The following is a 26,506-nucleotide window of genomic DNA, read 5'->3' on the forward strand; positions in this document are numbered from 1 at the left end:
CCCTAATCTGTGGATGGTTGTTCAACCAGCCTATACTGTGTATCTATATAGGGCATGGAGATAATCCAGAGCAGTAGATAAACACCCAATCAGTTATAATTGACTTTGAAATGCTTTCTATGCCTTTACATTCCCTGAGTACAACCTGACTGACGGGGCAGGAGGGAGGAGGCAGCCAAGAAATGTGGTGGGGAAGCCAGATTAAACAATTACCAGGGAGAGACAACAACAGGGTGAATGACCACACAGATGATAATGAACTGTTGACTTTGTAATGTGAACTGTGCATTGTATGAAAGTGGAAAGGGACTGGTGAGGGGAAGCAGATGCTTATTAGAAATCAAACCAACCACACCGAATGGTCCTGGCACCTGGATAACAGGAGGTCTTCACCACTTCCATCTTTTCCTCATCTCTAATTAAATTTTTGATATTGCTTAAGTCAGGCACAGTGCCCTATTCATTTCGACATCCAAATATCCACTTTAAAGTTGGCCAGGCTCACCTAGAGGATGATGTAAATAGATCAAGGATGGAGTTAAGATTTAGGACATTGGAGTTTTGTCCCTGCTGTGTGACCTTCTGAAAAATTACTTAGTTTATTTATTTGTTCATTTATTCAATAAAATTATAGAACACCTACTGTGAATCAGGTGGTTTGCAAGACACTAGGGATACATGACTCTAGGCATCACTTTCCTCATTTGTAAATGCTCTTTCTGGGATCCCTGCCCCATCCCACCACTGCATCGATGGATAGTATGGGCAGTGATGAGGTCAGGCTCTGAGCCCCTCAGGGTTGTGCCTCAATGATAAAGCTGACTGGGAGGACTCCCTCCCTTCTCTGATCTGTATCTTTCCAAAGGGTAATTCTAGGCTACTTAGAGCATCTTTGCCATAAAAAGTTCCATGGAGGGGCGCCTGGGTGGCTCAGTTGGTTAAGCGACTGCCTTCGGCTCAGGTCATGATCCTGGAGTCCCGGGATCGAGTCCCGCATCGGGCTCCCTGCTCGGCAGGGAGTCTGCTTCTCCCTCTGACCCTCACCCCTCTCATTCTCTCTCTGTCATTCTCTCTCTCTCAAAAATAAATAAAAAAAAAAAATTTAAAAAGTTCCATGGAAATGAAATTAAGCATTTTAGTTTTGTTTGTTGGGAAAAAATGTCCTTAAAAAAACCTTCTTAGGCAGTCTTTAAATTAATTCCTTATTGCTTCAAAGCACAAACTCATATATAGTTATAAACTAAGTTTACATGTGATCTAATGCAAAGCAGTAGACCAGGGCTTTTGTCCAGCCTTCCTCCCTGATTTGCAGCGTTCCCTGTCCTACTCGCCCCCTCCCCAAACAAGATTTAGAAATCAACAGACACAAAATTGCTTTTCTTCCTGAAGCCCTTCTCACACTTATCTTCAAGCATACAAGATCTGTTCCTTTTCAGGTCATCAAACCAACTCTCAGAAGAGCCTGACAGAGTAGTATTCAAATTCTACTCTGTCCATTTATAATATGTGACCCAGGGAAAGTTGCCTAACCTTTCTGGGCCTCATCTGGAAGTGGGAATAACAATGTCTACTTTGAGTTGTTGTGCAGTTTAAATAAGATAATGGATATAAAAGTACCTAGCATGGTGTCTAGCCAATTGTAGAAAACCAGTTGGTGGTTGTTATTAAAGCCAAGCAGAAATGAAGTCTGGGGATTGAAGGGAAAAAGTCCCCCATAGAGTCAGAACTATTCCACTGATTTTTGGAATGAGGAACCAGGACTTTCAGCCTTGTTGAGTGGGTGGTGACTATGGGGGATAGGACCATTGGATTGTTAAACTCATACTCCTAGTCTAGAAGAAGGGTTGACATTCTACAAGGTAAACTAAGTCATCCATAGGCCCTTGACCCAAGAGTGGAAGAGCTTTTTCTTTTTAATCCAGCATCCAGTTGTAGGAGGAATGCATATGGAACGATGATGGAAAAAAAGTCATGCCCCAGCTAGCTGTGATGGCCACATCAGCAGAAGCCATAGTCAGATTACTTCCACATACCCCCAGAAAGGTTCAGATCTCCTGGCCCTTTCCAAAGAAGGCACTGTTCCACCCAACAGGTCAAAATTAGTGTCACAAAGAGGGTTGAGAACCCGAAGATAGAGTATGCCTGCTGATCCAAGAACAACAGACAACTGGCTCAGGCTGTGATTAAAGTTGGTTGGAATTCACAGCCGGCAGAACAATGACCACATTCATGAACTGAACTTCTGCTTACTCTCCTATTCCAAAGTCCTTCATCTTCCTTCCACATGGACAGCCAGCTGTGCTGAGAGATTTGTGTGTTAGCACCTGGAAGTGTTGGATGGACTTGATTACTGTGTAATAGAATCTAACATGAATGGCTTGGAAGTACAGTTAAAGGGTGCAAATCTATTTGTAATTACTGGGACCCCTTCAACCCCCAAAGAAAAGCCCACTAGATTGTAGAGATCCCTACGGGCAGGGACCATATCTGTCTTTTTTACTGCTTTATATTCAACATCAAACACAGAGCTTTTTGGGAAACCAACCATTTTGGTTTGCCTGGGACTCTCTGGTTTTAGCACTAAAAAGTCCTGCATCTCAGGAAGCCCCTCTGTCATCGGCAAACTGGGATGATTGGTCACTCTAAGCTTTGCACATAGTAGATGCTCAAGAAGTTCTTGTCAAACAACATAAATTAAATAAATTAAATAAATGGTAGTGGTAGAAGTGTAATTGGAATCATAATGCAATACATTAGATTAACTTCTGTGGATAGGAATCTACCTTCAGGAGATACAGATTTGAAGTTGAGTTTGGTGAAACCAGCGTGCTATTTTGGTGGTATATATAGGTCCAGTCTTGCTTTAAATATTGTCTCATTTCTGTCCCTTCTTTTGAACTTAGTTTATACGTCTGGGCTGTCAGTCAGCAATAAGCTGCACAGTTTCAAAACTGTCAAAGCATGGTGAGAATATGACGAGGATTTCTAAAGTCTTTTCCCATTTGGTAACTTTCTCATCCTATCTACATAGAAGCCAGGTGTTTTAAATTGACCCCTAATATACACTTGGGAAGGAAGGAGCATTTCTTCAATCAAAATAAACAATCCTTTACTGAGTGACTGCTCTGGGCAATGTGCTGGGTGCTGCAGGGCATTCAAAATGAGTGAAAGAAGATCCTTGCCTTTAGCAGCTCTCAACCTAGCAGGGGTGTTTGTGAATAAGCATACATAAGTATTTATGACACGAAGCAGGCTTGATACATGCATGCTATTTTAATGATTTCAGTTGTGCCCTATGTGACTATGAGAGAGATGTCATAGTATGCCTTCCAAAAGGAGGTGAGATTTAAGGTGGGCTTTGAAGAACACATAGGACATCAAAAACTGCCTATGGGGTGAGGAGAAAGCAACTTTCCAGGTAGAAGGAAGAGCATGGGTATGACAAATAGTTACATTAGGCTACTCATCACATAAACCTGACTACAGGACTTTAACTAAATGGAGGCATATTATTCTCACAGAGCAAGAAGTCCAAGACTACACAATAACTCCAAGGTGACATCAGTGTCCCAGGTTCCTTTTCTCCTTTCATCCTTAGCTTATGGCTTTGTTGCCTCCTGGCCTCAAGATGGCTGCTTTACCTCCTGCCTCCTGTTTGTGGACCAGGCAGGTGAAGGTAGGAAGGAAGGAAGGGAGGGAGGGAGGGAGGAAAGGACAATAGAAAAAGGAGAAAGGCATGTGGGAGAGAAAGGGAGGGTCATATAAGAGGGCAAACACTTTCCCCAACTCCCAAGCTGACTCTCTCTGAGTCGTGTCTCATGACAAGAAATGGGTTACATGGCAACCCCTTCTACAAAGGAGCTGGGGCAGGTGAACATTTTAGCTGGGCACATTGCCCTTCTGAATAATATGGCAGTTCTCTTAGTGAGGAGGCGTGGATTTGGGGTAGGTAACCAGCAGTGTCTATGCCTTTGAGCAGAAAGTTAGGGATGGGGACAGGGCAGGGATTGCTGGATAAATGAGAATGAAAAGTATAATCTTGTGTGTGAGATGAAGCGTGAGTGTGTGTGTAGGCTGGACAAGATAGACTGGGATGGCTTTGGAGGGTATGGAAAGGAGTAATCTGAAGAAGATAAGATTGGAAAAATATGAGTCAAATGCAGGAGACATGGGGCTTTTATCTGGCTCTTTAATTTCTCTGCAGAAGGTCCAGAACAGCCTAGATGACCCTGTTTCACATTCCATGAGGTGGCATTCATCCTTTACTCCCTGCCTTTGTCCTCCTCAGTCTCATGTTATCAAGCACGTTGGATACAGATAAAAAAACACCACTTTCAAACTTGTACCCTCATGTCATATAAGAAGATGATAATGGAAATGCTTAAACTATTTTCTTTCCCTAAATTCACCTGTTATCCATATTTTAATTTTATATTATTATTCACATATTCTATTGATCAACTTCTTTCATTCTCTTGGGCACCATACTAATCAACCTTTCCACCACAAAACAGTTGGAAATTGTGTACTGCTAAATACTAGTCAGAAAAAAATGTCTATCAGAATGTGAAACTTAGAAATACACACACATATTTCTGTATATAGATTTATGATTAGTATTTAGCAATGCTAAAATTGTATTTTACACATACATATTTGCCATCCATAACAGCCTTTTGAGAGTCAGATTTGTTCTTCGGCTTTGTGATTTTTTTGTATCTTGGTGCAATTTGCTTTGGTCATTCTCTAAGCTACAGCTCTGAATAATTTTCCCATCACTTGGCTCCAGCCTTTTTTTTTTTCCAGCATAATAATTTTTGAAGGTAACTTTAAGCATTAAGAACAGTTGAAGAACCATGAAGAGTTTACCAGTATTAGAGGAAATCATGACATTATTTATTACTCTAAGTCAGGAGTCAGCAAAACTTTTTTTGTAAAGGACCAGATAGTAAATGTTTCCAACTTTGCAGGCCATATGGTCTCTGTCACAACTCCTCAACTCTGCTGTTATAGCACAAAAGCAGCCATAGACACTAATTAAATGAATGGGCGTGGCTGTGTTTGAATAAAACTTTATTTATGAGATCCTGCTCTAAGTGAACAGCGGGAAGAGATTCTCTCCCTTGCTCTACATCTCTCTCCACTGCTCTCGCTCTCCTATCTTGTTTTCTTCTTATCAACATCTCTCTTCCACTTTTGTTTTTATTCCTTTTTCACCCTAACCTGTTTCTCTTTCTTTTCCACATCTTGATTTCTTTCTTGTAAAAATACTTGCTATAAGACATATCCCCAAGGGATGCTTAGCAGATCCTCCTAGCCTCTGGAGATGGCATCAGAGAGGAAATTTTACTCTTCACTGAGTCTATTTAGTGACACAGAGAGGCTCCTGTGGCTGACTGGATTATGTGTCTGGTGACTACTTAAGTGCATATAACTTTCTTGGGTAGCTTGAGATATGCTTCAGTTTATTAGGGGCAGAATTCCTTCTGGCTTCCTCAGACCTGGATCTTTGAGATGACTAAAGAGGTCTTTCTCTTACAATATCAGTGGAAATCCAGGTGTGTTTGCATGTTCTTTAATCTTTTTGAGTGCCCCCACCTTTTCAGTCTAGGCAAGGCTGGCAGGGAACGTGGGTGTGCAATCTATGAGGACAACTTCCTTAGGATCTGGAAGAAATCCATATTACTTTACCTGCTGCAGATTTCCTCATCTAGGCAGGGTTTTTTGGCCACCACAGGCTTCCCCTCGAAGACAGGATGAGAGGGAATTTGCTTCAGTTGCAGCAGGAAAGATTAAGAGTAGAGGTCAGGAAGAACTTTGGTTCTGTCACAACTGTATATCAAGCAAGGCCAAGACCAGGGGATGTTTTGGCGTTCCCTTGGAATTGTTAAAAGAAAAGGACAGATTACTTCCTATGCTTACTCCAAACAGAAAATAGTGTGACAAAGGAAGCAGCTTTGTGTTAGAAATTTCCTGTGCCGTATGGGCTGAGGGCTGGGAATCAAGATTTGAGGCCCAAATATCTTCCACCAGCTTCCTCCATGCAGGCCAACCCTCAGGATGCTGGCTGATCACTGCAACAGGGAAAGCCACCCACCCTTCCAGTTTCGGAAGGACTCTGATCGTTTTCCAGCTTCAGAATTTTCTATTTCCCTCTTTTTCTCTCAGCTGTCTTTCAAGTCTGCATAGCTAGCTTCATTCTGAAAACCGAAATGAAATGAACATTTGGAAACTTGATCATCCTGTTGAACTATACTGTCTGTCTTTCTTTCTTCACTGCCCAAACTTCACGGACAGATGATTCAGCTCTGCTACTTCCATGGCCTCCCGTCCTGTCCGCAGCCAGGTTCCACCCTGCACTTTCTCTTTCCAGGCTGCTTGCAGCCTGCACTGACCAAATCCTGTCTCCATGCCCCAGTCCTCGCTGCCCCTCCCTTCTCTGTGGCATCTGACATTTTGGACCCATCTGCCTCCCAACACAGTCTTGTCTCCTGTCCCCATGGCCAATGTGCTCCTTTGACTTTGTCTCTGTTTCTTTCAGGTATTGGTTTTACTTCCACACCTTGCCTGGGGAAGCCAGTTGGCAAGGTGTTGTAGAAATTCAAGATTACAAAGCCAAGGGCTGGGCTGGGATGCCATTTCAAAGGAAAACTTTGGCTTAATGACAGCGTGGATGCAGGACGTAGACGAGGCAGGGGAGCCAAGCAAGTATCCCAGGGTTAGAGTCTGTGACACTGGGATATTGAAGTCAGGAAAGTCGGGAAGAGGTGCTGGTTCCAAGGCAAATTTGATTTGAGTAGAAAGCAGGACATACAAGTGGATAATATATCTAAAGAGGGAAAGTTAATGGAAATGGATAGAAAACCTTTTATCTCATTTGCTGTTGCTGCTTCAGCCGACTCCTGGCTCCTTAATCAATATTTCCAGCTCCCAAGCCATCTCAGGCTCTCCACTGACTGTTCTAAATGCTGGTGGGATATGACCACCTGGATGCCCATCACCCCTCAGACTCCTCAGGTAGGAGGACATGTGTTCCAGGGAAGCAGCCTGGAGAACAGGAAAACAGCCTAGCAGTCATGAGTTCTGGGGTCTGCCATGTGACTTTGGGCAAGTCACTTTACTCTCCAGTTAAGAGTTTTCTCATCAGTGAACTGAGGGGTTAGACACTTTAAGTAATATCTTATTTAATGACTTTCCTGTTTTTCCCCAGTTTTCTTCTCTTAGTTGTGTCACCATTCTTCCAGTGGCCTCGTGCCCAGAGGTGTCCTGAACTCCTGTTTCCCACCACTCCCTCTTTCCTGCCCATAGCTTCTCTAGTCCACATATAAGCCTTCAACACATGCTATTGCTCCGTCCTTCTTGTTGACTTCCACACTCTCCTGCTTCAGTGCCATAGCCAAGCCCTCCTTGACGTGCTTACCACCTGCTCCTAGACTGTTGCTATGCAGGCCACACTCCTCCATCCAGTCTTCTGGGCACATCTCCCTTCCTAAACATTTCTTCCATCTTGTCCCATTCTGTTCCCTTCCCCCTTAAATCTTCAAAGAGGAGTGGAGAGAAGGGAGGGTCTGTCAAGATAGAGTTTTTTTTTTTCTAAATGCTTGCACCTGACTATGTCTCCTCCTCCCTCCACCCTGACGTTCTTGTGCTCCATGTGAGAAAGACCCCCCCAGGTGACAAGTCTCTTTCTCCTCACTGTAAAGAATCATGTTTTGAAATTTTAAATATTTAAATATAATGTCTATATTTTGAGGCCATGAAAATCCCATATAATCCCCACAAGATAACTGCTATTTCCTTGTAAGCACACAGTTTTACCACATTCTTTTTAACAAAAATTAATATATATGTATTTTTAAAGATTTTATTTATTTATTCATGAGAGACAGACAGAGAGAGAGAAAGAGAGAGGAAGGCAGAGGGAGAAGCAGGCTCCCCCAGGGGCAGGGAGCCCGATGCGGGATTCCATCCCAGGACCCTGGGATCATGACCTGAGCCAAAGGCAGATGCTTAACCATCTGAGCCACCCAGGCGCCCCCCAAAATTAATATTTTAAAAAATAGCTTTATTGTCAAGTGTTTGACATTTGATAAATTGTATGTATGTATGTATGTATGTATGTATTTATTTATTTATTTGACAGAGAGAGAGAGAGAGCACAAGCAGGGGGAATGACAGAGGGAGAGGGAGAAGCAGGCTCCCCACTGAGCTGGGAGCCTGACACGGGACTCGATTCCAGGACCCTGGGATCATGACCTGAGCCAAAGGCAGATGCTTAACTGGCTGAACCACCCAGGCGCCCTGAAATTTGATGTATTTAAAGTGCACAATTTGATCAGTTTTGACATAAGCATACACCTATGCAACCATTTCCACAATTAAGAACATATCCATCACCTCCAAAAGTTTCATCATTCCCCTTTGTCATCTTACCCTCCTGCTCCTCCTCTCCCAGTCTGCCCCTCTGGTCATCTCCAGATAATCAATGATTTGTGTTCTGCAAGCATAGATCACTTCGCCTTTCCTAGAACTTTATATAAATGGAATAATTTAGTATGTACTTTTTTTGGTCTGATTTTTTCAGTCAGCATAATTAGTTTGAGTTTCATCCGTGTATCGTAGGTATAGAAATAATTCATTCCTTTTTATTACTGAGTAGTAGTCCCTCATGTGTATATACGGTAATTTGTTTATCCTCTCACCTGTTGATGGATTTTTGGATTGCTTCCAGTTTTTGGCTATTATAAATAAAGCTGTTATGAGCATTTGTGTACAAGTCTTTGCATGGATATATGCTTTTATTTCTCTTGGGTAAATATCAAGAATGACTGAGCCATATGGCAGGTGCATGTTTAACTAATAAACTGTCAAACTCTTTTCTGAACTGGTTGCACCATTTTATATTCCCACCAGAAGTGCAGGAGAGTTCCAGTTGTTTTACATTTTCACCAACATTTGAGATGAGCAAGTCTTTTTAATTTTAGACATTTTAATAGATTGTGACATTTCATTGTGGTTTTAATTTGCATTTCCCTAATGACAAATGATGTTGAGTATTTTCTCAAGTGTTTATTTGCCATCCATAGATCTGCTAAGGTGGGTTTCTATTCAAATCTTTTGTCCAATTTTTAAAAATTGGGTTGTTTTCTTATTTTGGGAGTTTGAGAGTTCTTTATATATTTTGGATATAGTCCTTCATCAGGTGATTTTCTTTCTTTTTCTTTTTTAGATAGGTGATTTTCAAATATTTTCTCTCAGTGGCTTGTCTTTTCATTATCTTAATAATATCTTTTAAGGAGCAGAACTTCTTAATTTTGATGAAGTGAAGTTCATAATTTTTTTTCTTTTAGAGATTATGTCTTAGGTGTCATATCTAAGAAATCTTTGCCTACCCAAAGGTCACCAAGATTTTCTTCAATGTCTTCCAGAAATTTTATAGTTTTGGGTTTTACATTTAGGTTTATGACTCATTTTGTGTTAATTTTTTGTATATTGTATGGGATACTGATCTAAGTTCATTTACCTTTTGCATATGGATATTATGTTGGCAGAATAATACCCTTCCCCAAAGATGTCTATATTCTGGTCCCCAGAACCTGTAGATATGCTATGTTACATGGCAAATGGGAATTAAGGTTTCAGATAGAATTAAGGTTGCTAATCAGATGACCTTAAAATAGGGACATTATTCTAGATTTATCTGGGTTGCCCAATGTAATCTCAGGGGTCCTTAAAAGTAGGAGGGGGGACTGAAAGAGAACCAGAGAGATGGCAGTGCAGAATGGACTTGGCCTGTATTGCTGGTTTTGAAGATAATAGGAGGGAAACACAAGCCAAGAAAAGGTTCTAGAAGATGGGAAAAGCAAGGAAACAGATTCTCCCATAGAACCTCTAGGAGAATGGGAATCCCTGTTAATTACCTCGATTTTAGCCCAGTGAGACCTGTTTCAGACCTTTGACTTCCACAATTGTAAGATAAAATTTGTATTGTTTTAAGTCACTATGTTTGTGGTAATTTGTTATAGCAGTCACAGAAACTAATACAGGTTTTCAGTTGTCTAGGTACCGTTGTAAAGACTATCCTTATTACACCAAATTCCCTTTGATCTTTGTTGAAAATCAGTTGAACATAAGTGTGTGGGTTTGTTTCTGGGCTCCATTCTATTCCATTCATCTATTTTTCTATCTTTATGTCAAATCACATTGTCTTGGTTACTGCAATTTTATAGTGAGTATAGAAGTTGAGTAGTGTAAGTCCTCCAACTTTCTTGTCAATTGTTCTAGCTTTTCTAGTTTCTTTGCTTTGAATCAGCTTGTCAATATATATCAAAAACAAAAACAAAAACAAAACAAAACCAAACCAAAAAAACTACACCCCTCGCAAAACCCTTCTGGGATCTTAATTGGGATTGCAATAAATCTACAGATCAATATGGAGAAAATTGATGTCTTAAGCATTTTGAGTCTTCTGACTCATGACGCAGTATACCTCTCCATTTATTGACAGCTTCTTTAATTTCTTTCAGCAGTGTATTGTTGTTTACAATGTGTGGGTCTTGCAAATCTTCAGTCAGACTTAGACTTCATATTTAATATTTTTCCAAGCTAATGTAAATAGTGATTTTTAAAATTTCAATTTCTAAACTTTCAATGCTAGTGTAGAGAAATACAATTTATTTTTTTAATTGGTCTTATATCCTGAAATCTTGCTAAATACATTATTAGTTCTAGAGGCATTTTGATAGATTTCATGGAATTTTCTAAATAGACAATCATGCTGTCTATGAATAAAGACAGTTCTACCTCTTACTTTCTAATTTGGGTGCCTTTAATTTCTTTTCTTGCCTTATTGTACTTGTTAGAACATCCAGTACAATGTTGAATAAGAGTCAGTGTGGACATCCTTGCTTTGTTCTGATCTTAGGGGAAAAGCAATCTTTCACCATTAAGTACAGTATTAGCTATAGGGGTTTTGTTTTGTTTTGTTTTTTTGGTAGATGCCCTTTATTAAGTTGAGGAAGTTCCTTCTTTTCCTAGTTTGCTAAGAGCTTTGATCAGATATGAATATTGTATTTTGTCAAATGCTTTTCTTGCATCTATTAAGATGATCATATGGTTTTTCTTTTTTAATATGGTATATTAATTTTCTAGAGCTGCTGTAACAAATACCACAAACTGGGTGGCTTAAAAGAACGGAATTTATTTTGTCACAGTTCTGGAGGCTAGAGGTCTAAAATTAAGGCGTAAGTAGGGGCAATCCTCCCTTTGAAATTGTGTAGAATCCTTCCTTGTTTCTTCCTAGCTTCTGGTGGTGACCATCAGTTCTTGGCGTTCCTCGGCATACACCTGTATCATTCTAACCTCTGCCTCTGTTGTCACATGGTGTTTTCCCTGTATGTCTCTGTCTTCACAAGTTTTTCTCTTATAAGGACCCTAGTCATATTGGATTAGGACCTACTGTAATGACCTCATCCATAATTGATTACATCTGTAAAGACCTTATTTCCAAAGTAGGTCATATTCACAGGTCCTGGGGATTAGGATTTCAATTTATCTTTTGGGGGGATGCAATTCAACCTACATATGGTACATTACATTGGTAAATTTTCAAATGTCTAACCAACCTTGCATCCTTGAGAAAAACCTACTTGGTTATGATGTATTATCTTTTTTATTATTTATTTATTTTTTGAGTGGGGGAGAAAGGGACAGAGGGAGAGGGAGAGAGAGAATATTAAGCAGGCTCCATGCCCAGTGTGAAACCTGATGTGGGGCTTGATCTCACAACCCTGAGATCATGAACTGAACAAAAATCAGAGTCAGATGCTTAACCAACTGAGCCTCCCAGGTGCCCCTGTATTATCATTTTTATATATTATTGGATTTAATTTGCTAAAGTTTCTTTAAGAATTTTGCATCTATGTTCATGAAGGATAGTGGTCTACAGTTTTCTTTTTTTCTTTTCTTCTCTTAATTGAACTTTGTTTAGTTTTGGCATAAGAGTAATGTTGGCCTTGTAGAAATAGTTGGGAAATATTTCCTCTTCTTCACTTTTCTGGAAAAGTGAGTGTGGGATTGGTATTATTTCTTCATTAAATGTTTCATAGAATTCACTGGTGAAGCCACATGGGTCTTGAATTTTCTTTATGGGAAACTTTTAAGCTATAAATTTAATTTCTTTAATAGATATATGGCTATTTAAGTTATCTGTTTCTTCTTGAGTAAGCTTTAGTAGTTTGTGTCTTTCAAGGAATGTGTCTATTTTATGTAAGTTGTTGAATTTATTGGCATAAATTGTTCATAATAGTCCCTTTTATTCTTTTTACATCTCCATTATCTGTAGTGATGTCACCTCTCTCATTCCTGCTAATAGAAATTTGATTCTTCTCTCTTGTTTCCTTATTTCAGCTGGACTAGAGGTTTATCAATTTTATTGATCTTTTCAAAGAACCAACTTTTTGGTTTCACTGATTTTTCTCTTTTGTTTTTCAGTTATCTATTTCATTGCTTTCTGCTCTTAAAATTCTGTTCTTACGGTTTGGGTTTCATTTGCTCTTAAGGTAGAACAAGAGATCACTGGTTTGAGATCTTTCTTTTCAAAGTAGATATTTTAGTACTCTAAATTTCCCTCTAAATACTGCTTTAGCTGTTTCTCACAGGTTCTTATATGATGTGTTCATTTTTATTCACTTTAAAATTCTTTCTAATATTCCTTTGAAGTTCTTAAGTTGAACATGGGTTATTTAGAAGTATGTTAGTTTCCAAATATTTGGGGAGTATTTCCCATATATTTGTCATTGATTTCTAATTTAATTCTATTGTGCTCAGAAAACACACGTGTGATTTAAAAAACCCCAAAATTGAGGTATAATTTGCATACAGCTTTCATGGTTTTAATTCTTTTAAATTTGAGACTTGTTTTAGGGCTTAGCATATGGCTTATCTTGTTACATATTACCTGTGCACTTGAAAAAAATGTGTATATGCTGTTATTGAGTGGAGTATTCTGTAATGTCAGTTAGGTTAAATTGGTTGATTGCACCAATCACTGATGATCTGTCTCCTTATTCTATCAATTATTGAGACAGATATTAAAATGTCTGACTGTAGTTATGAATTTGTCTACTGCTCCTTGTAGTCCTATCCATTTTGCTTCATATATTTTGAAATTCCCTTATTAAATGCAAAAACTCTTTGAATTGTTACATCCATCTGATGAATTGAAATGTCCCTCTTGATCTCTGGTAATATTCTTTGCTCTGAAATCTTCTTTGATAATAATATAGCTACAAACATTTAAAATTTTAATAAAAATAGCCAAATTTCCTCTCAAAAATTGGTATCACATAAGGTTTCCCCCCATTCTAGTCCACATTTATTGAGACTTTGATATGACCTTTCTTCTAAACATGTAATGTTTCTTCTGAATTTGGGATCAGCTAATATTCTTGCCAGGCTTCTGGTTCTCAATATCACAACGGTGGCTGTTGATAACAGTTCTGTCATCATGTATTTATGTGGGAGTATAGGCCAGGGTTTAGGCATGTGGTTAAGGGGAGGCAAAATTTAGAAAAGACAAATGAGAAGTACTTTCACTGTCAGAGAAGGTGGTAGACAAGGGGGTGTCAGGATGCTTTAAGGCAATTCAAGATACCAGGGCCAGATGAATTAGATCTCAGGGCAGTGATCTCAGAGTCACTATTAATAATTTTTAAGAAATGGAACCTGATAGATGTACCTAGGACTGGAGACAGGCAACTGTACTTATATTTTCAGTGGGTTTAAAAAAAAAAATGTGTGGCATTCAGTAAAGAAAGTGATGATGAGTACAGGGAGCTAGAAAGGGTTCACTAAAGACTTATGTAATTCATTCTATTTGCTGTTAGAAGTACCCTATTAGTAGATCTGGAAAGGTCCCAGGTGCTTTGATCATCCAGAGAGGTGGAACCAAGTAGGTTGTTAGAGATAAATAGATCCAGGAGATTCTGGCTGGTGGGTAGCAGGCCATCAACTTTAGACTAGGACCTGGTTTTCCTATTAGGTGTGTTTTAACACATTAGGTCAGGCCACAGCCTCTCCATCTGCCTAGATGAGGCAGGAGCAACACCTCCCAACACACCACATTAAGTACTTAGGTCTAAAGAGCCTCTGTTTTGTAGGCTCTGCAGTCACTAGAACTATAAACAGAATACTGGCTAATTATTGTTTAATTATTGCTTAAAAACCAATTGGCACAATACAATCACTGCATTAATTACCCCATACAGCATCTGCTTTCTTTTCTGCTGTCATCCCCATTCCTCCCTAGCCCCTCTCCCCACTTTAATTGAAATTCAGCTTGCTGTAACACCTCCTTTCTCCCGGCCAACTGGATCTCTCCATTCACACGAGGGAGAGGAACAAAACAGAGAAGGCCCCTGGGGATTAGGGAGTTTTGACAGCTGTCCAAGAGGAGCTCAGAGATACGGGCCAAGTACTGAGGCAGGACAGAGACAAATGAGACACAGAAGAGGGTGACAGGGGGGAGGGAGAGATGGGCAGGGAGACATCGCAAGAGGAATGAGCGGGACAAAGAGTCACAGAGACAGGCAGATATGTTTAAAGGGGCGCTGAAAAGGGGGAAAAGGAAACGAAAGGCTAAAAAAGAGAAGAACTAAGGCGAGATGGTGAGGAAAATGCGAGAGGCTCAGGAGGGGAGGGAGACAGGCGAGAGCTTTGTCAGGAAGGAGGGGGAAAAGTCCAGCCTCTAGGGACAGGTCAGTGCAGCTCCGGGACCGGTCTGAAGAGGCGCCGGGCGGACAGCGTGGGGTTCCCCTCACACACCTGGGTGCCGGGTAGGGCGGAGGACGGCCGCGGGGGCCGCAGCACCGAGGCGCCAGCGGAGAGCTGAGTGCGCGGGGCCGCGGCGGCGGAGCCCCTGGGCGAGCCCGGCGGCCCCGCACTCGCCCGGCGGCCCCGCCCCCTCCTCGGCCGCCTCCTTCGCCGGGGCTTTTCCTGCGGGGCTCAGGAAGCTGGCCTAGCGCAGCCACGAACAATAGCTCGCGGCTCAGGCTCGGCTCCGGGAGAGGCCGGCGCGCGGCCGCCGGAGAGGGAGGCGTCCGCGCCACGGGTGGCCCGCGGCGAGCGGCCGGCCCGGGCGGGAGCTTCAGTTCAGCTCCGCGCTGCCCGGGTCATTGTTGGCCGGGACTGGGGAGCGGGAGCCGGGGGAGGAGCCGGGGAGGCGGCGGCGGCGGCGGCGGCGGCGGCGGCGGCGGCGGCGGCGGCGGGAGCCAGAGGGGGAGCCAGAGAGCGTGCGAGGGAGGGAGTCAGCAAGCGAGCGAGAGCGAGGGAGGGAGGAGGTAGAGAGACAGGGAGGGTGGGAGGGAGGAGGAAAAATAAAGAGGAGAGCGGAGCAGGGCTGAACAATAGAGACAGGCAGACGGGCGAGGAGGAGAGCCAGCTGCTGCTGCTGGGGGAGAGCGGGCGCCCAGGCAGCCCGGACCCCGGCCCCGGCCCGGCCCCGGCCAGACAGCAGGCGGCCAGCGCCCGCGGGCAAGGGGTACCATGGGGGAGCCGGCGGCAGGCGCCCCCAGCCCGCCGCGCGCCTCCGCCTGAGGGAGGCTGGGCGTCCTCTGTCCCAGCCCCGCCGCCCCAGCCGCCCGAGCCGCCCGCCCTCGAAGCCGCGAGTCCGCTCGGTCTGCGGCCGCTGCGCCCCGCGCCCTCCGCCCAGCGGGCGCCCAGCAGCCCTCGGCCCCGGGCTCGGCCGTCCCCGGCTGCCCGCGGACGCCTCCCTCAGTCATGAACCCCCCGGAGGGGGCAGCGGAGGAAGGAGGAGCCGCCGACTCGGACGTAGACGCCTTTTTCCGGACAGGTAAGCTGGGCAGGGCGCGGGGGGCCCGCGGGAGGGCTGCTGCCTGGGAAGCGGCGTGTCGGACAAGTTTGGGGAAGGAGGGCTGTTGCTGGGGTGTGCGTGTCGGGGGTCAGTCCTCGTCGTCGGGCTGGAGTTGCGGAGATTCTTGTTGTTATGGCAATGCTGCTTGCGTTTTGGGGAGGGGTGGGGGCTGGGAGTCAGGCACCCCTCGGCGTTCACCCCACTTGCGGGAGTCGGTGTTGGGGAGGCGGGAGGCGGTCCCCTCGGCCGCCTTCTCCCGGAGCGCGGGGATGGGGCGATGTTGGATCACTTTGCAGCGCGCGGCTCTGCTACCGGCGTCCCCGGCCCCTCCCTCGGCTCCCCCCTCCCCCAGCGCCTGTCAGCCAGCCTCCGGCCGCCGTGGGCTGGCACCCCTTCTCGGGCCAGGGGCCCGGGGCCCTGACGCGTAGAGTGGGGCAGTGGGGACCGGGAGTCGCGCACGCTGCTGACTGACAGTCCGGAGCCGGGCGGACCAAGGACGGTCATGCCTGGTGCGTGTGGGGAGCCGGCGTCTCCGACTCGAGAGGCAGACGGGGCTGGGAGGGCAGTGGGCGCCTCGGACCTCCTCCGTGTCCTCCTCTTCTCCAGTTCTGGGAACGGATGAGCTTTTCCTAAGAATCACTCATTCCTGGAAGTGTGAGTTAGCGTTCTCCTCATCACACCCACTGAATCTTTGCTTGCCTGTGGTGTATAGAGCCCCCAGATCTGTCTTTACAGCTGTTTGCGGCCCCTGCCCCCTCCCATCCTCCCAGGTCTATAGCTCTTCTTCTTCCCTGGCTTCACAGCCCCTTCCCCAGAACAGACCCCCTCATCTCCCACCACCTGTGGCCCTGTTTCTCTGCCGGCCAGGGATTCCCCAATCTCCCGTTTACCTGTGGCTTCCACCAGTTCCCCATCTCCCACGTCTGGAACCATTTTGTCTGGAATCTTTGTCCCAAGGAGTGTGATAAGTTATGGGGACGCTGCACATCTGCCCTCTCTTTCCATAAGTTGGATTAGAGGACATGAACTGGTGGGGTCAAGGATCAGGTTAGCTCTGAAGGCTCTTTGCACATCCATCTGTTTCCTAATCTCATTGCCTTGCCCTAGAGGTCATCTCTAGGGAAGAGGGTGGGGTACTTTGTTGGGGAGACTTGTGGCTTTAGAAGTCAAGACTTGGTTGGCCCATATGTTCATTTTCTGGTTGGTCTGAAGAGGAAAGAACTGGAGGACAGGAGCTGATGCCAGGGCCTGGAAAAAAGCAGAGGAAGCCCCTGTTATCCTCTCCTGCTTCCCAGGGCTCAGCCTTGCTTCTCTCCTTCCTTCCTCTTCCCCAGACCTGCATTCTATATATGCATTCTTATCCCCTCTCCCCCCACCCCCATCAGTCTCTGTCTCTTGCACTCACACACTGCCCAGGACCCAAAGCATGGATTCTAAAGAGGCTCCTGACCTAAGTTTATAACCTGGCATCTAGGGGAGAGGTTCCCTGGCATAAGTGATAGCCGGAAACTCTCATCAGGAGGTCTCTCCTGACATCCTCCACACCCCTTGCCTCCCATCTCTGGCCAAAGTCTGTCTTTTCTTAGCTCTAGGGGAAAAAAACTCTTGGAGTGTGAACCTTCCCACCTTCCCTTTCTGGACCCCACTTTCGTCTTTTGGCAACCACTCCTCCTTCCCATCTAAATACTAGTTCCTGTCCATTCTCTGTCCCAGGCCCTTGGAGCTGAGTTCAGTTTCTGGAGGCTTGATAATTTCACACAGTGTTAATGGTGTTAATGGCCTATAATGGTCCAATGTGTTACTTTTCCCAGGGCCTTTCAAAACACAATGTGTGACTTACATTGTCTAGCCCTGGCTCAGAACACAGAATAAATAGCAGACTGGGGTCTGTCTCCTGTGGGACTCCTGTTGTGGATATTCTCCTTCCTCCTTGGGCAGTCTTTGTGTGTGTGTGTGTGTGTGTGTGTGTGTGTGTGCGCGCAGGGGGGTCTGATGTGTACTTGGAATCAGAGATAGGTTAAATTCTCAATGAATAAGGCTGGAAATAACTGATGACCTGTAACAAGTTGCAAGTCGGGGTGTATACTGCCAATGGCTGGGTCTAGGACTGCCTCCCTCCCATCCCCAAAGGGGTCCTCTGTGCTCTGCTTCCTGATCTTTCCTCTTCTAGTTTCTAGCCTGGGCTCTTGCTGAGGATTCTTAAGCCTGGAATAAGGCCATATTTTGTAACCTTCTCCCTTCTGATTCTCCATCTTTATGGAACATAGCACTGTACTGGTAGGCCAGACAGATTATACATTTATTCAGTTGAACAACTGAGAAAACTTCAAACACATTTACAAAGTCCCTAGCACTAAAGTTACACCTTACTTCCTGGAGGAAAATTTTACATGCATAAGGACCAGACTGGCAATTGCTTTGCCAAAGCCCTGGCATACTATGCTTCTACTAAGGCATGTTTTGAATAATTCTGTCATTTTGATCCCTTACTTGTCCTCTTCTGATTATTTTGGTATTTCAATTCTCTTGACCAACTGAGTAAGCTGGATTCCCTAGATCTCAAGTCCCTGTACACACACACACATGCACAAACATGCACCCTAGCCCCCTATTCTTATATATTGGTGGATTCCATCACAATAGTTTTATTGATCATTTTTATGATGTAGAGGAGGCCAACTATGGGAACTGGGAATAGAAACCAGTTGGAATAGAAAACCATCAAGGACCTTTCAACTCCTACTAGGAGCCTTCTGCTGTCCAGGGTGCTGTGGAATACAAAAGAAATATTCAAAGTGGTCTTTGATCTAGAAGAACTTTTAAAAAGGAGTTTGACAATTATCGCTCACTTGGAGATTAATTAGTAAACATTATGGTTCTATAAGATAAAAAGTTGACAGAACTATAGACGAGGTAGAATCAAAGGTAGTCCTTGAAGGGGGCTAGAGAGTGGGAGGAACAGCATGGGTAAAAGGCACAGAGGAGAGGAATTTGGGACGTTGACATTGAGGTTCCTGGGCACCAAATAGAGGGGGTGGGTTAGGGAGTAATAGGACATAGGGAGAGGTAAGTGGGGCAGGACCAGATAGGGAGAGTCTGGGAAGCCCAAGAGAGGATTTGGGTTTGATTCAGTCAGTAGGGAGTCATTTTAGGTTCTTGAGCAAGGTACTTCTTGAACAAAGTGGCATTTGGAAAGGTTAATCTGGGGGTAATATGAGAGATGAAGTGGAGAAAAGAGAGAAAGAATCCAGAGAGACAGGACTGTGATTCAGAGCTGAGTGGGAGGGAGCTTGGTCTGGGTTGGTGGCAAAAAGGATGGGGAGTCAGGGACAGCTCTGAGAGACATTTTCAGAGGTAGAAATGTGGAGATTTGTTGACAAACTAGCTATCGGGGGTGGGGGTGGGGGGAGAAGAAAAGTAAGCCTCTGAGGAAATGGAAGTAGCTGGGTTGAGAGTGTAGAGGACTAGCAGTGTGCCAACTGACATGGTCTGACTGAGGATAGGAACCGGTTTGCGGGGCAGATGATGATGTTGGCTTTGGAGGTCGTGAACTAGAGATGACCGATGGAGCCAGGTGGAGCTTTTTTGTGGAAAAAATGGGACTCAAGACAAGAGCATAGGCAGGAGATTCTGGCTGGTGATGTGGACTTGGAAGTCTTCTGGGTCAAGGCTGGATGCAGCTGAAGCTTTGGCTGTCAGACGGAGGGAGTGGAGGGAAGAGGGGAAGGACTAAAGTTAGAATTTGGGGGAAAACCCCTTCTTTGTAACATGGCAACAAAGGAGACTTGATCCTGGAGACCCCAGGGAGTCCACGTGGGATCTGAAGTGAAGACAGGCTGCAGACAGGTTGAGCAAGAAGAGCGCTGGGTAAGTGTCACTGGGTGTGATGAACACAGGGCCACTGCGAGCTCTTGGGAGCACAGTATTAGAAGAGACAGTCAAATTAGGGATGTGGGGTGGTGGGTAGGAACCCATTACTTGCACAGTTTATCAGTGAAAGGAAAAAGAGGTTGGGCGCCAGTCAGAAGAAATGTTAGTATCAAGAAAAGGAGTTTTCCTTTTTTTGCCAGGGAGTCAGAAGAGGTTTGTAGGTGGAAGGGAGAAAGCTTATAGACAGGGAACACTGAAGATGCTAGATTAATTGTTGCATTAGATATCTGGAGAGGTGAGACAAAAGTAGGTTCCCTAACAAATACAAGAGCTTAGTTTCGGTGAGCAGAGGAGAAAACTTTTTTTTTTTTTTTTTGAGACTAAAAGGAAAGAAGAGTTAAGAGGATAAGTGAAAAGAGATTGATGTGGAAGTATCTTCTACCTCTACCTTTCTGTTGGGCTTCGGTCCTGTGAGTCCAGACAGTTTCAACTGGAGTCTTCGCTGCCACTTGGACTTCAGCCAGCCTCAGACTCAACTCGGTGTGTCTTTCCAACTCCCCACACTAGCTCCTTCTCTTGTGTTCCTTAATTCTGTAAGTGGCATCTCCCCTCTCCCAGTCATGATAATTAAAACCTTGGTATTGTCTGTGAGGAGTTTCTCTCCTCTAATAAACCCTATTGAATGATCTTTCATCATCAGCCCTTGTTGTTCATCTTCAGCCTCGGCCCTAGTCCAGGCCCTGTTGTGTTGCCCATGGCCTCCTTTCTTGTCCCATGGAATTTGCTCTCTCACCCCCACTCCAGGTTAGCACCTGCAGGCAGATGGCACTGCTTTTATCACATTGCTGCCTGGTTTATGAACCTACAGTGACTCCCCAGTGTCTTAGGGTCAAGTCCGTACTTCATAGCTCACCTCCAGCCAGGCTGCTCTTCTCACTTCCCAAGGGCATCATCTACCCCTGCACCCCCACTCTCCAAATCCAACTCATTCTTCAAAGACTTGAGCCACCCCTCCTTCTTCTGGGAGCCTTCACAGCTCACAGGACCAACTGTATTCTCTGAATTCCTAAAACACTCACTTGTTTATACTCATTTTCTCACTTCATCGGTGGTATTGTATTGTTTTTAGGCCTTTCATACACATAAGGCTTATCTCCCCCACTGAAGTTACTTGTTATTTGCAGGTGAGGAAAAAGATCTTTTAAAAAAGCTTGTGATTCATCAAAAACAAAAACAAATCACCTCCTCCTAATATAGGTAAAACAGACATGGTAAAATATAAGCAGTTGTTTGTATTCACTATATGATTCTTCAGATTTCTCTCTCAGACAATAACCTCATCCCACTTGGACAGAGGAACTGGACATCATTATGTCCAGGTCATCAAGACGATGTTATTTTGGAATAATACCCATTGTGTGCAATTCTTAGAGTAAATATCACCACTCCGTCTGTGCAATGCCAGGCACTGAAGGGGGGTGGTTTCTTTTGCAGCAAAGGAAAACGTCTCTTTTTGACACATTCTTGATGCCCCAGAATGATGCTTAATTCAATGTTTATTGTTCCTTTTTGATTCTCCTTCACTTCCATCCATCATGAGTTGAGCTTTAGGTCACATCATTTTCCAGGAACTTCCTGGGGAGTATTGAGAGGACTTTGTTGTCCTAGAGATGGAATGTTGTTAATATTTCTAATATTGTATTTGTACAGACTATTTCTATTAGCAGTAATCGCGCCTCGGATAAACCTCATTGGCTACGATACTGCCACTGTGCAAAGCTATATACAGGCTATTTCTACAGTAATATATTTTAGAACATATCAATGGCATCCAAGCTTCATCCTGTGCCACCAGTCATCAATAACTTGATTATTGGCACCTTCTGTCCAATTGTGTTTGATAATCCTTTGGGGAATAGAAGAGGTGTTAGAATAAACTGAAGCTATAGAAAGTGATAAAGGTGAGAAGGTGATAAAAATCTCCCTGACTATAAATATCAGTAAAACACTAGAACCGATGACCAAGGGGTCCTTCTCAGATGTTGGAGAATTAACACTTTTACTTGACAAGCTTCTTTCTGCTTCTGGAGGTAGGCAGTATGGTATGGTATGGTGGTTCTCAACTGGGGGCAATGTTGTCCCCTAGGGAACATTTGGCAATATCTGGAGACAGTTTTTTGATTGTCACCACTTGGCATCTAGTGGGTAGAGGTCTAGCGTGCTGCTCAGCATCTTATAATGCACAGGACAATAAAGAATTTTCCAGCCCCCAAATGTCAATAGTGCTGAGGTTGAGACACCCTGGTATAGCCAGAAGATCATGGGCTTTGGATCAGATAGGCCTGGCACTAACCAGGGGTAGAATCTTGGGTAAATTGTTTAATCTCTCTCATTTTCAGTCTTCTGCAAAATCGGACTAAGAATGCTTATTTCACAGGTTGGGAGGATTAAATACGAAAAATGTATAAAAAGCATCTGGCCATTTCTGACACACAGTGGTAGCGCAAGACATTCTAGCTAGTTGCCCTTGTTGTTCCTGCTTTTTTAAGTGAACATGCTTATGCAGAGGCTGGGGGATCTCCAGAAGAGGTGTTGTGTGGGGCTTTTGCTAGGGGGTGGGAGAGGGTGCCAGAGAGGTGCATGATGGAGTTCAGGAATCAGGAGGCTAGGGTTTGGGCTTCTGCTGTCTTTTATTCCTTCATTCAATCATTTGTTTGACAGATATTTATGGGGTGCCTGCTGCGGCTGTGTACTGTGCTATGGGAGTGTATAAAATCATTAAAAAGAATATAGAGCAGGAAGGGAAGGATATAAATATGCCCCTTCAGGGAGCACCTGGATAGAAGGGGTGGGAAAGGAAGACAAGCCTGTGAAGGAGGCTGAGAAGGTCAGGCAAGAGAGCAGGAGGTGAACACTCCCCTTTGCACTACTCTACTTCTCTGAATGACTTGGGCAAGTGACTTTAACATCTGTGTAAGATGAGGATAATAGCCCCCTCTCCGCTTTCCTGCGTAGGGCTGCTGAGAGACTCAAATAAGATACTATATGTGAAAGGTCTTTATAAGTTGTACGTTCTATCCAAATATATGTAGATAGTTCCTTCTAAATCGAGCATTCTAGTACTGCACGTGCCCCTTCTGACAAGCATGATTTTATTTAATCTGACCTCTGTGGGACCTTGCCAGTCCAGGAAGAAAGCAGTCCTTCTCAATTTGGTTTCGCAAAGAGACTGGATGGGGCACCCTTGTTACAACAGGTCAGGACACGCCTGTTCTCTCCCCCTCCGCGAAAGTATAAAAATGCCAACCCCCCGCCCTTGAGGCCCTGGCACACGGCCCTGTGCCTTCTGGAGGAGCCCAGCGAGAATGGAGTTCTTGCTTCCGCCAAGCCTCAGGTGGGTGCAGTGAATCAGTCCTTTCCTGCTCCTTCTCTGTCTGCATGCAGTTCAGACTCCTCCTGCCACTCCTTTGTGTGTGAATGACTGGCAGCAAAATAACTAGGAAATGATTGACGGCCACAGGGCTGTTGGATCAATAGAGCTGCTTGAAATCGTGTCTACTGAGGAGTGAAGGAACAGAAAGAATCAGCTGGGAGGACAGAGGAATTAATTCAAGGAAGTAGAGAAGAAATTGTTGGAGAATTAGCTTTGTCTCCTCCCCTTCTGCCCGAGGCCTAATTATTAGAAGGGAACTGGACACTAGCTAGAAAACATGGATACCAGGGATAAACAGGTGGGAGAGTGAAAAGTGGCAGATGAACTGTGCTCTCAAGGAAGTGGTTACTTCTCGAGCTGAGGCTTGAGGATGGGTAGGATTTAGATGGGGAGGACAGCAAGTGTGTTCCCAGGCTGGAATGACGTTAGAAGGAGGTATGAAGACCCGTGGCGTATTTGGGCCAGTAAATGGTCTCAGAGGATGCAGGTGGAGGTTCGGTGGGAGATAAAACTTAGAAGGGGGTTTGGACCAGGTTGATTAATCACGACATTTACAAACATATACTGGGCTCCCAGATCTTAAAAGGCTTTGAATGGCAGGCCAAGGAGTTTGGTCTTTATTTGCAGTTTCCTTTTGGGAGCCACTAAAAATTTCTGGGTGGGATGGAGGCATGATCAGGAAGATAAATCTGGCAGCCCTATGGAGGGTCCATTGGAATGGGAGAGGAACTGCTGGCCAGCACTGGATTAGGAGACCACTGTGATGGGGGGGTCTGAACTTGAGATGCCACAGTGGGAATGGAGAGGAGGGGGGTGGATGTGAGGGACCTCTTGGACATAGAGTCTATGGGACTTGGCAACTTAGATGTAGAGGCGTCAAAAAAGAGGCAGTAATCAAGGATTACTCCAAAGCTTAGAGCCTGGGTGACTGGGAGGATGGAGGTACCCTAAATGTAAATCAGGAGTTAGGAAGAGGAGGAGCAGCTATAGGGACACAGGAGGAGAGGGAGGGTTTGGGAGTTTACTTTGGGACATGTTGCATTTCAGGTGTCAGTGAATAAGCTAAGGGAGGTGTTGGTTCTGTAGGCGGGTAAGGAAGGAATCTGGAGCTTTGGAGGGAGGCCAGAGCTGGAAATATAGATTTGGGAGATATCCGTAAGAAGTTGTGGCTGGAGTTATCAGAATAGATGGGATAATAAATGAAAAGCATATACAGACTTAAGGGCAGAGGGCCAAGGACAGGGCTGTAGGCGCAAGCGTAGGGCTGGAGGAGAACCAGGGGAGAACAGTGCCTGGAGAAGAATGCTGCAGAGAGGTTGAGGGAGATGGGGACTGAGCATACAGCCTTGGTTCTGGAAATTGGGGGATCACTGGTAACCTTTGAAATAACAGTTTCAATCATGTAGGAGAGGTGGAATTCAAATTGCAAGGGGAATGGGGAGTGAGTGGATGGGAGGAAGTTGTGGGAGTGCATATAGATGACTCTTTGGAAAGGTTTGGCTGTGAAGGGAAGGTTAAAAATAGTGAGGTAGTTGGAGATGGGTAACAGTTGAGGGGAGGCTTTTTTTAGGTAGGGAAGATATGTGAATACCTAGGGGTGGGGAGGAGGGAGAAGGCAGGGATGAGGAAGAGAATGAATATTTAGGAAAGAGAGAAGCAATAGTTGGAGGAAGCTCCTGGATGGGCCTGGAGGTGTGGATCTCAAGGTCAGCAGAGGGGTGAGCCTTGAGCCAGAGGAGGAGGTGGTATAGGAAGACCTTAGTGAAGTAGCTGGCTGGAAAGGCCCTTGGCTGAGGGCACAATGTGCCTGATCAACAGCCCCCGTAGAGAGAGCACCCACTGGTTGGAGGTCCAGGGGCTGCTGGTGGTGTGCTTGGGGAGGGTTGCCGAAGCTGAGGGCAACTGTGAAATGGACGAGCTGGGTTGGCATGGCCCTAGGAGGCCCTTGGGCAGAGAAGCTGGAGAGCCGGCTGGGAGATCCCAAATTAGCAATCCTTTTAGAAGTGCTGGTGGCTTTCTTTTGCAGGCGGAGGTGGGATTTGCTTCAGCCTATGGTGGGGTCTGCAGAATTATCTCCTATAGGGTCTGAGGCAGAGAGGCAAGTCTCTGCAGGGGAGGCTGAGTGAGGAGAGGAGAGAGGGAGGTAGATCCAAGCAAGAAGGTGTCAGGCAGCTTTAGGCAGTATGTCTGTTGGGGATGGGACCTAATCTTGAATTTCCAGAGTTTCCTTAATGTCTCTAGAAGTCCTAGAAGAAAGAGGAAGCAGAGTAGGGCTTATGGGAGAGCCTCTTGTACATTCTTCTCCATGAGGAGGGACCCTTCACATAAGAGGGAAGATGCCAGTGAGCATGGCCCCAAAGCATTTTCTCTGACTCATTTTAGGGCAAACCCAAGAACTGTCATCAAGTGAGGGGTCTTATGTGGCCATCCAGAGGGGGAAGAGTAGGAAACAAGGGACTGGCATTAGCATAAGGTGGGCTATGTGGGACTGGGTTTAGAGTCCCTAGACTAGGAGGAGGTGGGATTTCCTTAGGTGTGGCTCAGTCCCTGAGTCTTAGTCTTAGATCAGGAATTTACCAGTGGTGTGGCCTTGTGTAAGTTACAGCCTCTCCAGGCTTCAGTGTCTTCATCTGTAAAATGGGTAAAAAAATCCTTACCTCTCAGAATTGCTTGATATGTATAGATACAGTATATATTGTGATATTTATGTGCATATTATAAATAGTAATAGAAATGGGATTACATTATAATAATAGAATATAATTGTGTATGTATGACTGTATTACACATATATTACAATCATATTACTAGTTAGATGAATGTTTTTATTTTCCAAATGATGAAATTATGACGCTTCAATAGCTTCCTTCTCTCCTCACCTCCCTTCCTCTCTTCTCTCCTTCCCCCCTTTCCTGCTTCCCTCCCTCCCTCCCTCCCTCCCTTCACTAACAGTGTAGAGATAGATAAGGATGGAATTTTTAAGCTTGCATTTACAGTTATTCCAGGGCATGGCAGGCAGGGACTGGGAATGTAGCTAAAATCCCCGCCTTTTACACTCTTACCCTGCAGCGAAGGACAATGGGCATCTCTGGGGGGTGGGGAAAGACTATTGAGTTGGCAGCTGGACAGTGGGCCTAGGAGGAGGCCCGGGAGACTGGCAGATGGCTAATTGGATGTGACAAAAGGGGGCTGGGAGGAGGAGTCTGGGGTCTCCTGGGGGATTTGTGTCTCTGACTTCTTACTGTCCTGGAAAGGAGGTTGTGAGGAGAGGGAGGAGTGGCTCCAGAAGCAGTTGGGGAAAAAGATTGGCAGGACTCCATGTTGGGTGTATG

The 26,506-nt window shown here is 44.8% G+C and overlaps 1 pseudogene; it reads right to left on the bottom strand.

Moving 5' to 3' along the window:
- Positions 1-21,415: 21,415 nt before the first annotated feature.
- Positions 21,416-21,522, bottom strand: LOC123326896 (annotated as a pseudogene).
- Positions 21,523-26,506: the final 4,984 nt, after the last annotated feature.

The sequence above is a fragment of the Neomonachus schauinslandi genome, chromosome 1 (genome assembly GCF_002201575.2).
Source record: "Neomonachus schauinslandi chromosome 1, ASM220157v2, whole genome shotgun sequence".
NCBI classification, from domain to species: Eukaryota; Metazoa; Chordata; class Mammalia; order Carnivora; family Phocidae; genus Neomonachus; species Neomonachus schauinslandi.